At 47.1% G+C, this 12,682-nt stretch overlaps 1 protein-coding gene across 1 annotated transcript in view; it reads left to right on the forward strand.

The window, feature by feature from the left end:
* The window catches only part of ARMC4 (armadillo repeat containing 4), an 890,525-nt gene that overhangs the window by 742,530 nt on the left and 135,313 nt on the right, over positions 1–12,682 (forward strand). The window lies entirely within an intron of this gene.

The raw sequence follows: 12,682 nt of genomic DNA on the forward strand, positions 1-12,682 counted from the left end.
CTACAGGAACGAAAATTAATAGGTAAGAACTAATTTTCCTTTCCTGTACGTACCCGGATCAGTCCAGACAGTGGGATGTACCAAAGCTTCCCTAAACTGGGTGGGACCGAGACAGTCCCGCTCGAAGCACTTGCCGCCCAAAGGAACCGAACACTGGAGCGTGTACATTCAGATGGTAGTGCCGAGCAAAAGTGTGCAGAGACGTCTAAGTGGCAGCCCTGCAAATCTCCTGTGGAGAGACAGACTGACTCTCCGCCCAAGAAGTAGCCTGAGAACGCAGAGAATGGGCTTTCAGACCCTCAGGAAGTGGACGACCTTGACAAAGATATGCCGAGGAAATGGCTTCCTACAACCACCGCGCAATCGTGGTCTTAGAAGCCTGTTTACCCCGGTTGGAACCACTCCAAAGGATGAAGAGATGGTCCGAAACGCGAAAGTCATTGGTGACTTGAAGATAACGAAGTAAGACTCGCTTGACATCCAGTCGACGGAGGTCGCCCCCAGCCGTACCCGCAATCTCCTCCGGAGAGAACGTGGGGAGTTCCACCGACTGGTTGACGTGAGAAGCGGAGGCAACCTTAGGCAAGAAGGAAGGAACCGTCCTGAGAGAGACCCCGGAATCAGAAAAACGCAAGAAGGGATCCCGACAGGACAGCGCTTGAAGCTCGGAAATACGACGAGCAGAGGAGATAGAGACTAGAAAGACAGTCTTAAGAGTAAGATCCTTGAGCGTAGAGTGGCGAAGAGGCTCAAAGGGAGCCGCACGAAGGACGAGGTTGAGACTCCAAGATGGACACATGGCCTGAGAGGGAGGGCAGAGGTATCTAACGCCCCTCAGGAAACGAATGACGTCCGGGTGAGCAGCCAAGGCATGACCATCCACCCGACCCAGGAGAGAGCCAAGCGCAGAGACTTGAACGCGTAAGGAACTGAAGGAGACCCTTAGAGAGACCCTTCTGAAGAAAGAAAGAACCAAAGGAATCGAGGCGGAGCGCGCCGGGACACCCGCCTCCGCACATGCGAACTGAAAGACCTTCCAGATGCGCACATAGGCCAGAGAAGTCGACTGCTTCCGGGCTCGCAGCAGGGTGGAGATGACCTCCTCCCTATAACCTTAGCGCCTCAGGTGACGCCGTTCAAAAGCCAGGCCACTAGACAGAAGCGATTGGCCTAGTCGAAAAATACAGGCCCCTGCCGGAGGAGACGAGGGAGATGACTGAGGCGCAGGGGCCCATCCACCACTAGATTGATGAGATCCGCGAACCACAGCCTTCACGGCCATTCGGGAGCGACGAGAATCACCAGACCCCAGTGGAGTTCGATTCTCCTGAGAACTTTCCCTACCAGAGGCCACGGGAGGAACACGTACAGAAGCACGTCCACCGGCCAAGGGAGAGCCAGAGCGTCCACGCCCTCTGCGCCGTGTTCCCTCCAGCGGCTGAAGAACCGATTGGCTTTGGCATTGCGCAGAGTTGCCATGAGGTCGAGATGAGGAGGACCCCACCTGTCCACTATCAGAGCCATGGCCGTGTCCGAGAGTTCCCATTCTCCCGGATCGAGCGACTGCCGGCTGAGGAAGTCGGCTTGAACATTGTCTTTTCCGGCGATGTGAGAGGCCGCAAGGCACTGTAGGTGACGCTCCGCCCAAGCGAGTAGGCGGCTGGCTTCTAAGGCTACCAGGGGACTGAGAGTGCCCCCTTGGCGATTGATGTAGGCGACTGTGGTGGAGATGTCGGACAGGACTCGTACCGCCTTGCCGCGGATCAGAGGAAGGAACTCCTGAAGGGCCAGGTGGACCACCAAAGTTTCCAGCCGATTGATGTGCCAGCACGACTGGGTCTGGGACTATGTCCCCTGGGTGGACTGAGATAGGCAGACCGCACCCCAGCCCAACAAGCTGGCATCCGTGGTTACTATTGTCCACTGTGGAGCTTGAAGAGGCATCCCTTGTAGGAGATGAGGAAGGGACAGCCACCACTGTAATTCGTCGGCAGTAGACTCCAAGAAGGGAAGGACTACGTGGAACTGCTCCGACACTGGTTGCCAACGAGACAGCAAAGCTTTCTGTAATGGACGCATATGAGCAAAAGCCCAGGGGACCAGATCGATGGTAGAAGCCATGGAGCCCAGGACTTGGAGATAATCCCGGGCCGTCGGTGAAGATAGCGCAATCAAATCCTGAACCTGACCTATCAGTTTGAGGGCTCGTGCCCGAGGTAAGAAAGTCTTGCCTACTCGGGTGTCGAAGTGTGCTCCCAGAAATTCCAACTCCTGGGAGGGCTGAAGCTTGCTCTTGGAAAAGTTCACTATTCACCCGAGAGAGGGAAGGAGCTCCAGGACTCGACCCACCGCCCGCCGGCAAGAGGTCTCCGACTTGACCCTGATGAGCCAATCGTCCAGATAGGGATATATGAGAATCCCTTCCCGGCGCAAAGCCACAGCCACTACTACCATTACCTTCATGAAGGTGCGAGGAGCGGTCGCGAGGCTGAAGGGGAGAGCTCGAAACTGGATGTCCTGGTTGAGAATGTGGAATCGGAGAAACTTCTGGTAGTCGCAGTGGATGGGGATATGAAAATATGCTTCTGTGATTGACCCTCTTGAGGTCCAGGATTGGGCGGAAGGACCCATCCTTTTTGGGCACGGTGAAGTAAATAGAATACTGGCCAGCGCCAATTTCCCTTTCTGGGACTGGGACCACTGCCCCCAGATCCAGAAGCTTGGAGAGAGTCTGGACCACCGCGTCCCTCTTGGCCCGGCCGCAAGGTGAGAACAGAAAGAGATCTGGAAGTTCCCTGACGAGGTCGAAAGCTTACCCGTCTCTGATAATGTCGAGGACCCACTGATCTGAAGTGATTTTGACCCATTCCTCGAAAAACAGGGAGACGCGTCCGCCGAGGTAAGGGACCGAGGGATGGGCCGGCTGAACTTCATTATGTGGCAGGTTTAGCGGTGGTACGCAGGGGCTGGCCCTCACGAAAGGGCTACCTGCCACGAAAGGACTGCGATCAGGACTGCGCACGAGAATACCCCCTAGGAGTACCGCCCCGCCCTCGAGAAGCAAAGCGACGCTGACCCCTGAAGCAAAGTGAGAGGCTGCGAAGGACCGAGAAGCCTTAGGGCGGTCCTCTGGCAGTTTATGGACCTTGTTGTCAGCCAAGGAGTCCATAAGCTTGTCGAGGTCCTCGCCAAAGAGCATCTTACCTTTGAAGGGAAGCGTGCCCAGCTGGGTCTTCGAGGACTGATCAGCCGACCAGTGGCGAAGCCAAAGGAGCCTCCGGGCAGCCACTGCTGAAACCATCGCCTTCGCCTGGACACGGACCAAATCATAGAGGGCGTCCGACACGTAAGCGATTACCGCCTCCAGACGTTCGGCCTGTTCTGCCTCACCTGGCGGAAGCTCTCGGGCGCAGAGTAACTGTTGGACCCACTGGAGGCCTGCCCGCATCATGAGGCTGCTACAGCAAGATGCCCAAACCCTGAGGGCCAGGACATTGAAGATGCGCTTCAGATGAGCCTCCAGCTTACGATCTTGCGAATCCTTTAGGGCCGTGGAACCTTCCACCGGGATCGTGGTGTGCTTGGCCACTGCAGAAACATAAGAATCCACTGATGGATATCGCAACAGCTCCAAGCCCTCTTCCGGGAGGGGATAGAGCTTATCCATCGCACGCCCCACCCGGAGCGAACCCTCAGGAGCCTCCCATTCCCGTAGGATAAGGAGCTTAAGCATGGGGTGGAAGGGAAAGGCCGAGCCCGGAGCCCTCCCAAAACCGGGTTCATATCCTTAGGAAGTGAGGCCATGAGATTATCCACGGAGGGACTTTCCAGACCCAGCTCCTCCAAAACAAAAGGGAGGAGGGGCTCTAGCTCCTCCTTACGAAAAAGACGAAGTGCTCTGGGGTCATCCCCCTCTAGGGGGGGCATCTGCCGAATCCGAGGATTCAGCGGGGTCTGAGGACCCAGGAGACACCGGGGGAGGAGGCCCCCCCGGGACCACCCGCACCTGAACTGGTCCCTGAGGCTCCGCAGCCGGTCCAGAGGTCAACGGCGCTGAGCGAGGGATTTTAGATGGGGGGGGGCAAGGGGGGGTTTCATCCATCTCATGCAGGCTAGCTAAATAAGATTTGTGCATGAGGAGGACGAAATCCGCGGAAAACGGGACCCTGGATTTACCAGGGGGGGGAGAGGGGGGGCGAGGGAAGGTCAGGACCCCACTCCTGGGAACCCGCAGTGGCCAAATCGGGGTTAAATCGAAAAAATCCGGCCCCCCAGCCCCAGGGAGCACTGAAATCGGCCCCGCCGAAAAATCCAAGATGGCGGCCGTTCCCGGGCTCTGCCGACCCGGGAAAGGCCTAGCCGTGCCGGGAGGAGTGGAGCCCTGGGCTAAATTTGCTAGTCCTGCCGAGGAGGGACCTTCCCCACCCGGCAGACAAGCAGTGCAGAGGCCCTGCCGCGAAAAACGCGAGGAGGACAGCCCACAAGAAACACAGGCTGTCAGCCGGGACATAGCAACCTCTGCTGAAGAAAAAAAAAAGCTGAAAAAAAAAAACAAAGCTTGATTGACAGCCTGCACAGCAGGAGAGAGCAGGCGGGAACCTGCTGCCTTCTGCTTCTCTGACTGCCGGATCTAATCCTATACTGACCAGAAAAAGTTAAAAAAGCTGGTCAACTGCTGCAAATAAGTTAGAGGTAGGAGAGTACCTGCAACTTATTGAAAGTTAAAACTTTGAAACTCCTTTTTTTTTTTTTTTACTGAGCGCAGCAGCGGGTTCAAAACCCTCTCGGCAGCCAGAGGGGGAACGAGGCCCAGAGTGCGTCGGTCCCCACACCTGGAAGCGTACACGGACTCAGGACTAAGCAGGGAACCCCCTCCTGCAAAAGGGGACAAGCCCCCCTGAGCCAGGCAAGAGCTGGGAGACGGACGTCTCCCACACAAAAAAGCACTAAAGAAGGCAAAAATTCCTTCAGAGATTCACTTTCTATAATTTTTAAAAAACAAGAACCAAAAGAAGTACTTGCTTGAACCTAAAGAGAATAAAGAGGCTGACTAGCCTACAGCAGAGAACCGAAGGGGAGATGCTGCACCTGCTGGGAGACAGACGAATATTGAAGGGTGAAAGGATAGGCTCTGTCCTGATATAGGGCATCCTGCAAGTTTGTCTGTCTCCACCTGCTAGAAAGGAGGCTCAACCCACTGTCTGGACTGATCTGGGTACATACAGGAATGAAATTTAAGGCTGAACTCAACAAGATGGTCACCTAGGGAAGCGAGGACCACCATGCTAGGAGGATGGAATAGATAGTTGAGGCAGCCCACAGTGCCACTAGTAGGCCAGAGGAGACTCAGCATCAGATCCATAAGTTGCAGTTTTCTTTCGGCCAGGAAGAAGGATAAAGCTTTCACTTGTTTGTTAAGAGGCCCCAATGGACCCTTGAGAATTCAACAGACGAGGTTCTTCAAAGTCTATCCACTGCTAGATCTTCAGCAGCCCAATGGGGTTCAGGTGTGCCTCTTCTACATTTGATGTTTGCTGTTGCAGATTCAAAAGAAGAATGCAGGTTTGATTGTTCTGAGGTTGAAAGGAAGAAGAGTCAGAGTCAACGGCCCACTCATGGGCCTCCTCTATATCTGCAAATATTTTAGTAAATGTCTTTTCACAATGACTAGTGTAAATCTAATGGTCAAGTCTTTGTAGTTGTAAAGCTGAATGAAAGGGCATGGGTTGTAGTATTGCAGAAACAGTTTGAACAGTTTCATATTCTGGGCACCTGGTAAATGCAGTCATCTGCTTCTCAGTATAGCAATGGAGCACAAGCTTTAATGGGTGATGTGTGGATCCAGGCTTTTAACTTTTGCAGCAGCAGGTATGGGAAGAAATACTTGATGTCAGCCTGTGGTCTTAGCAATGCAAGTACTTTGAAATATAAAATCGTTAAGTCTGTAGATCAAACAAATCGCATTTAATAAAGTTTATGTTCAGAGCTGGAAGTGTCATGTCAGATGTTGGCATGGAGTCCAGTAATCACTTCAAATGTGTTCAGATTAATGTTGCTAACTGCTGTATCTTTACTATATCTGGAAGAACTGCTGGCAGTACCTTTAAGGAGTGTGAAGTCAGTTCAGGTTTTAATAATTTAGTTCATCTTTCCAGTTTAGTTAGTGGTTTATATTTTATATTATTGCAGTTCTGAACTTTTCCATAGAGCTCATTTGCAATTCCAGAAAGAAAATTTGTGGGGTGGCCATACATGGTATGTAAAATAAAAATATTGGAATGATGAAATTAGAATAGACCTGTCCAACATTCCAATAAATGATAAAAATAGGATACCAAAATCATAATTAATAAAATTCAATATGTGGTCATTTTCCAAGATTCCATGTCATAGGAAAACTATTTAAGCCAATTTGAATTTATGTAACTTCTAAGAAAATGTAAAAATGAGAAATGTTTTTCAATAATTATTATATGTTTCTTTATCAATAAGTAGCATAGAAACATATATAGAAACATAGAAATGATGGCAGAAAAGGACCAAACAGTCCATCCAGTCTGCCTAGCAAGCTTATAGTAGCATCAAAAGTATCATGCTTAGTGATTAAGGGTAGTAACAGCTGCATCAGCAAGTTATCCTGTTCTTATTTGTTTTCCCAAAACTTAAAATTTAGTGTCCTTATTGGTTGTTATCTGAATTTGATTCCCTTTTTTATTCTTTTGCCCTACCATTAAAGCAGAGAGAAATATTGGAGCAGAGAGCAATTTTGGAGTTGTATCACAGTATGAAGGCTTATTGGTTAAGGGTAATAAGCAAAAATGAATACACACTATACAGGCCAACAACATATCTTTCCCCCAGCTCACTAATTCCTTATATCAGAAAAATAAATCACTTTTTTAAAGTGAATATCAAAATTTTATTTATTGGATTACAATTTCTTATATAAATATTAACCTGTAGAGATTCAAACTGGAAATGTATATTACTCTCTCCACAAACTAATTCAAGACATATCTTAATTTTTCATTCACACCAACACACTCCATTCACATCTTTACCCCATTCATACACACCTTTACCCCATTCATGCACATCCCATAAAACATATACCAATACTGCCCCAAATCACAAAGTTTTTTAACACAAAGTTGCAATAAATATCAAATCAATTCTTCACCATAGGTGAGTATAATGAGTCACTTTGATCCAGCAAACATATGTTCAAGTCTACATGTATCCTTATGCTTTACTCTCCAAGCCGTGTAATAAGACTTATCACTCCCAAGAGAATACTTGCTGGTCAACTAATTGATGGTCACACACTCCAGTTCTCCAAAGAATTGCGCTTCAAATGCACAAAACTGCTAATTGTAGTTGATGGTTACATGCTCCACTTCTCCAGAGAGACCTACTTCACAGCACACCCGACGCCATGGCGTTTCGGCGGCCGTACTGCCGCCTGCATCAGGGGATTATTTCTACTCAGCTTTCGGGATATCACCAGCTCGCTGGTACAAGATGGATCTTTAAATGTATCTGCCAACTGACAACATCGAAGAAAATATTTATTTACCAAAACATCTTGAGCATAGCACAACATGAATCAAAGTGAAATTGAAAAATAAACTTCCTTATAGACACCATAAAAATCCCAATTCCCTATTGCAACTCCCAAATATAAAACCGCCATAAAATCCTACACCCCCACATCGTAAATCAAACAACCTTTGTTCAGTCGCACCCCCTCAAATCATACATGCTTCCCCTCCCCCCTCAGTCGCATGAAAACCGCACTCTATTAATTCATTTTGTTAAACAACCATACGTTCACTCAAACGAAACTTTAGCATCAATATTCAAATCTGCCAGACAAAATTACTTAGAAAACCCACCTCCAGATCATCATGAAGAGACACTTCTTAACGCGGCTGTGAGCTTTACCGCGAAAACCTCGGGGTTTAAAACCCTGTAAACCACACGCCTTACCCACCTCACGTCATGACATCAGCAAATGCGCAGCTAAACCATAAGATCAATTTCCAGCAAATCATTTATAATGTTTCCTTCTTTTCTCAATATATATATACATATCAGTTTTTTTCTTTTGCTTAACAAATATCGATACTAGTATGAAATGCTCCTTAAAAAACCACTTACAATAATATTGTCCAAAATGGGACATACCCAACCTGAAGGGGAACTACAAGCTTAAAAGGACCGTGCACCACTAAACAGACTGTAGCGATTTTATTCTATTTTCTTTATTTTTTTGTTTATTGATGATTTTTATTTATTTATTTATTTATTTAAAAACTTTTCTATACCGTCGTTCAGTGATGCACCATCACAACGGTTTACATTTAGGCACAAAAAGGTTTGGTTTGTTTTCTAAGTTATCCATGGGGTGCCAATATTTAACGGTTACATAGTTCAATAATATACTCTAAATGAGAAGTGAGTTGGAGATACTGTTTATATGATTCTGTGGTAATCATATTTGATAGCTGTTTCCATTTAAAATTTAATTATGTTTAGGATAATAAAATAACATTCTGCTTTTTATAGGTGACTTTCAGCTATATGTATTTGTTATTCAGTGCTCTCACTGTGAAATGCTTTTTTGAATAGCCAAGTTTTTAAGCTCTTTTTGAAGAGTTTTAGTTCTTTCATAAGTCTAAGCTCAAGCGGTAATGTGTTCCATAATAGCGGTCCTGCCAAGGATAGCGCTCTCTCTCTAACTTGAGTCAATTTTGCTGTTTTTACTGATGGGATGGTTAGTAGTGCTTTATTGGCTGATCTGAGGTTTCTTTGAGGGACGTGTAATCGTAGAGCAGTGTTTAGCCAGTCGGCATTTTCGTCGTTTATTAGTTTATGAACTGTGCAAAGTGTTTTGAATTGGACTCTTTGTTCAATTGGGAGCCAGTGTAAATCAGCAAGTGTTTGGATGATGTGATCTCTTCTTCCTTTTCCCGTTAGTATTCTTGCAGCTGAGTTCTGTAGTATTTGTAGTGGCCTGATTGTGCTGTAAGGTAAACCTAGGAAAAGTGTGTTACAGTAGTCCGTGCTAGCAAATATTAGTGCCTGTAGTACTGTGCGGAAGTGGCCTTGAGTTAATAGGGGTTTTAGTCTTCGAAGGATCATTAGTTTGGCATAGCCCTCTCTTACTTTTATTGATATGTGTTGCTTAAGGCTGAGTTCGGTGTCAATAATTACTCCTAGGTTTCTAGCCTTATTGGTTAGCTCGATTGATTTGTCATTTTTAATTTTGATGGGATTTTGGATTTTTACAATGTTTTTTCGTTCAAGGTGTATAAATTCAGTTTTTTCTATGTTTATCACTAATTCCATTTGGTTTAAAAGCTGTTTTATTATGTCTATGTACATCATTGCAAGATTCAGTGTTTTCTCCATTGATTTCTCTACCGGTAGAATCAGTTGAATGTCATCGGCATATATGAAGTGTATGATACCTAGTCCTGCCAGAAGGTGACATAGGGGGAGCATGTAGATGTTAAACAGAGTTGCTGATAGTGCTGATCCCTGGGGAACTCCTGTTTTTAGGTCGATTTTGTCTGATGTTGTGGTTTTTATCTGTACTTGGTAGGTTCTATTCGTCAGATATGACGTGAACCAGTCAAGTGTTATGTTTTGTAGTCCAATTTCTTCCAGTTTTTTTAATAGTATGTTATGGTTTACGGTGTCGAATGCTGCAGACAGGTCTAGTAATATCAAGATGTAGTGTTTTCCGCTATCAAATCCGCGTAATACATTATCTGTAAGAGAGATTAGTAATGTTTCGGTGCTATAGTGTTTTCTGAAACCATGTTGTGATGGGTAAAGTATGTTGTTGTTGTCTAGATGATCTGCTAGTTGCTTTTGTACTGCTTTTTCTATTAATTTTGCGAGCATAGGTAAGTTTGAGACAGGTCTATAGTTACTTAAAATGTTTGGGTCATTGTTTTTCTTTTTCAGAATTGGTTTAATTATTGCATTTTTCAGAGAGTCAGATAGATAGATAGATTGCAAAAAAGGCTCCATTCCCTCAGGACGATTTCAGAAAAACTCCATTCCCTCAAAACATAATACCAAAACCACCCAGGTCTACCATCCCAAAAAAAAGAGATTCCCATCTTTCTATTATAGAACGAATCACACATTATCATTCCCTCCTATCAAATATGCTCAAGATATCTGTAAATGATTCTCCAACTTATTCACATTAGGAAACCCAACCACTTCCAAATTGAACACCCCCCATTCAGTTTCCCTATTCAAACCTCTGGACATCACAGTATCCCTCTCAAAGATATATTTTTGTTCCTTCATAACAAGAGCTTTACTAATATTCCCTCCCCTGATGTTAAAGGGCAACTGCTCAATCACAACAAATTTTAAATCCTCCACTCTGATTCTTCTATGTTGAACTAAGGGCGCCTCCATTCGATTGCATCTCAAGCAACCCATGTGCTCCTGTATATGAACTTTTACTTTCCTAACCATCTTCCCAATATATTTTTTCAAAATATTTTAAACCATAGGGGCACCAAATCAAGTACACAACTCTTTCAGCCTCACACGTGGTTTGGGAACGTAACCTAAATAAATGACCATTCCCTAATTATATCTCTTTGCTTGCAACTGACTGTGGACATACCTTACAATGGCCACAAGAACCATGTCCTCTGATACCATCCCATCCCTCGGATTCCACATTAATTGTGCATGCACCAACCTATCCCTGAGATTTGTGGCCCTAGTGTATGCAAACATTGGTTCTTCACCGAAAATCTGATATAATTTCAAGATGTTCCAATGCTTAATAATGCTCTTTCGTACCCTCCAGGCATCTGGAGAGAAAGGTAATACACATGTCATAGTTGACTCCTTGTCCCTCTTTTTAGGTGTCAATAACAAATCCCTATTTGCCCGTCTCCCTCTTTTTAATGCCTTTTTTAAAACTCTATTAGGGTACCCCCTATCCTTAAACCTTTGGAACATTTCCCCAGCTTTTAGATTATATTCACCATTTGAAGTACATAACTTCCTAAGACGAAGAAATTGTCCCATGGGGATATTCTTCCTCAAGGTGTTATGGCTGCGGCAAGCCGCGACCGGGGCCGACTGTCATGGCTGCCGGTTGCGGCGGACCGCGGCCGGGAGCAACGAATCACCCAACTCTTTGAGGCAACCCGGAGGCTCCTGCAGGAGCAGGGAGCCTCCTCCGACGACCTCCGCGCGGCCTTGGCCGCTGTCCTGGCCAGTCGCGGAGCCCAGCGGGGCTGCGATGACTCCTTCTCCTTCCTGGGTTCTTAGAGCCGCACGAGCGGCTGAAGATTTGATTTAAAGGGGCCACGACAGGAAATGTCGTGGCTCCCTTCTGATGCTGTTTCCTCTTCCAGGGCTTTAAAAGGCAAGGTCTGCCTCTCAGACCTTGCCTTGGTATTGAGGTTCCTGCCTGAGTGTGTTCCTGGCTCCTGGTTCTTCGTTCCGCTCTTCTTCCCTGCTCCGTGGATTGATTCTTGGCTTCTGACCTCTGGACTGGTGGACGTGTCTTCTCCTGGCTTGATCCTGGTACGACGTTGGACCCTTCTCCTGGCTTGATCCTGGTACGGCTTTGGACCATTCTTCGGCTTTCGACCCTGGACTGGACTCTGACACCGCTGGTATATTGATTCTCGAACCGGCATAGACTCTTCCTCGACTCCGTCTTCAGACTGTCACGACCTGCTGGAGGCGCCAGCCTTCTGGAACCCACGACCTGCAGGAGGCGCCTTCATCCAGACCTTCTACAGTCTTCAGAGGAGTCGCCTAAGTCCCAGCGGACGGACCCCTATGGGCTCCACCTGGGGGGTCGCGTGCTTCCAGGGTGAAGTCTTCTAGCAAGTCTCTACAGTCCAAGAGGCCTCGCCCTTCGACGGTAGCCATCTACCTCGAAACAAGGGTCCACTAACATAACAGAATACCAAGGCCATGGACCCGGCGGAGGCCTCGGCTTGGCAAGCCATTCCAGGACTGGCACAAAAAAGTCATGGAACAACAACGTATTCTAGAATCCATGGCTTTGTCCCTAGAACGACTGAACACACGCCTGGACTCCATGGCAGCAGCTCAAGCTGCCTCTGCAGCCATGCCAGCGTTGGTGTCGAACCCCGCTCGAACTACAATTCCATTACCCATACCTCCACGCTATGCAGGGGATCCTCAGTTGTGTCAAGGATTCATCGACCAGTGCAGCATACATTTTCAACTCCAAGCTCCTTTGTTCCCAGACGACCTCACCAAGGCTACCTACATTTTGTCGCTCTTGGAGGGGAAGGCCCTGGCATGGGCTTCTCCTTATTGGCGACAATCTGACCCAATTCTACAAGGTCTTCAAAAGTTTTTGGAACTGTTCTTTGCAGTCTTCGATGACTCTGGGAAGCAGGTAGTAGCCGGTTCTAAACTTTTGCAACTTCGACAAGGGAACCGAGCTCTCGCAGATTATACCATCGAGTTCAGAACACTAGCTTCAGAACTTCACTGGGAGGAGAATTGTTTGCGCTCCATATACCTGGAGGGTCTATTGTGGAAGATTAAGGATGAGATGGCAGCTCGTGAACTACCAAGGTCCTTGGACTCTATTATTGAATTAGTAACTCGGATTGACCGCCGCCTGCAAGAAAGAGCCCGTGAAGGAGCT

The sequence above is a fragment of the Rhinatrema bivittatum genome, chromosome 2 (assembly GCF_901001135.1).
Source record: "Rhinatrema bivittatum chromosome 2, aRhiBiv1.1, whole genome shotgun sequence".
NCBI classification, from domain to species: Eukaryota; Metazoa; Chordata; class Amphibia; order Gymnophiona; family Rhinatrematidae; genus Rhinatrema; species Rhinatrema bivittatum.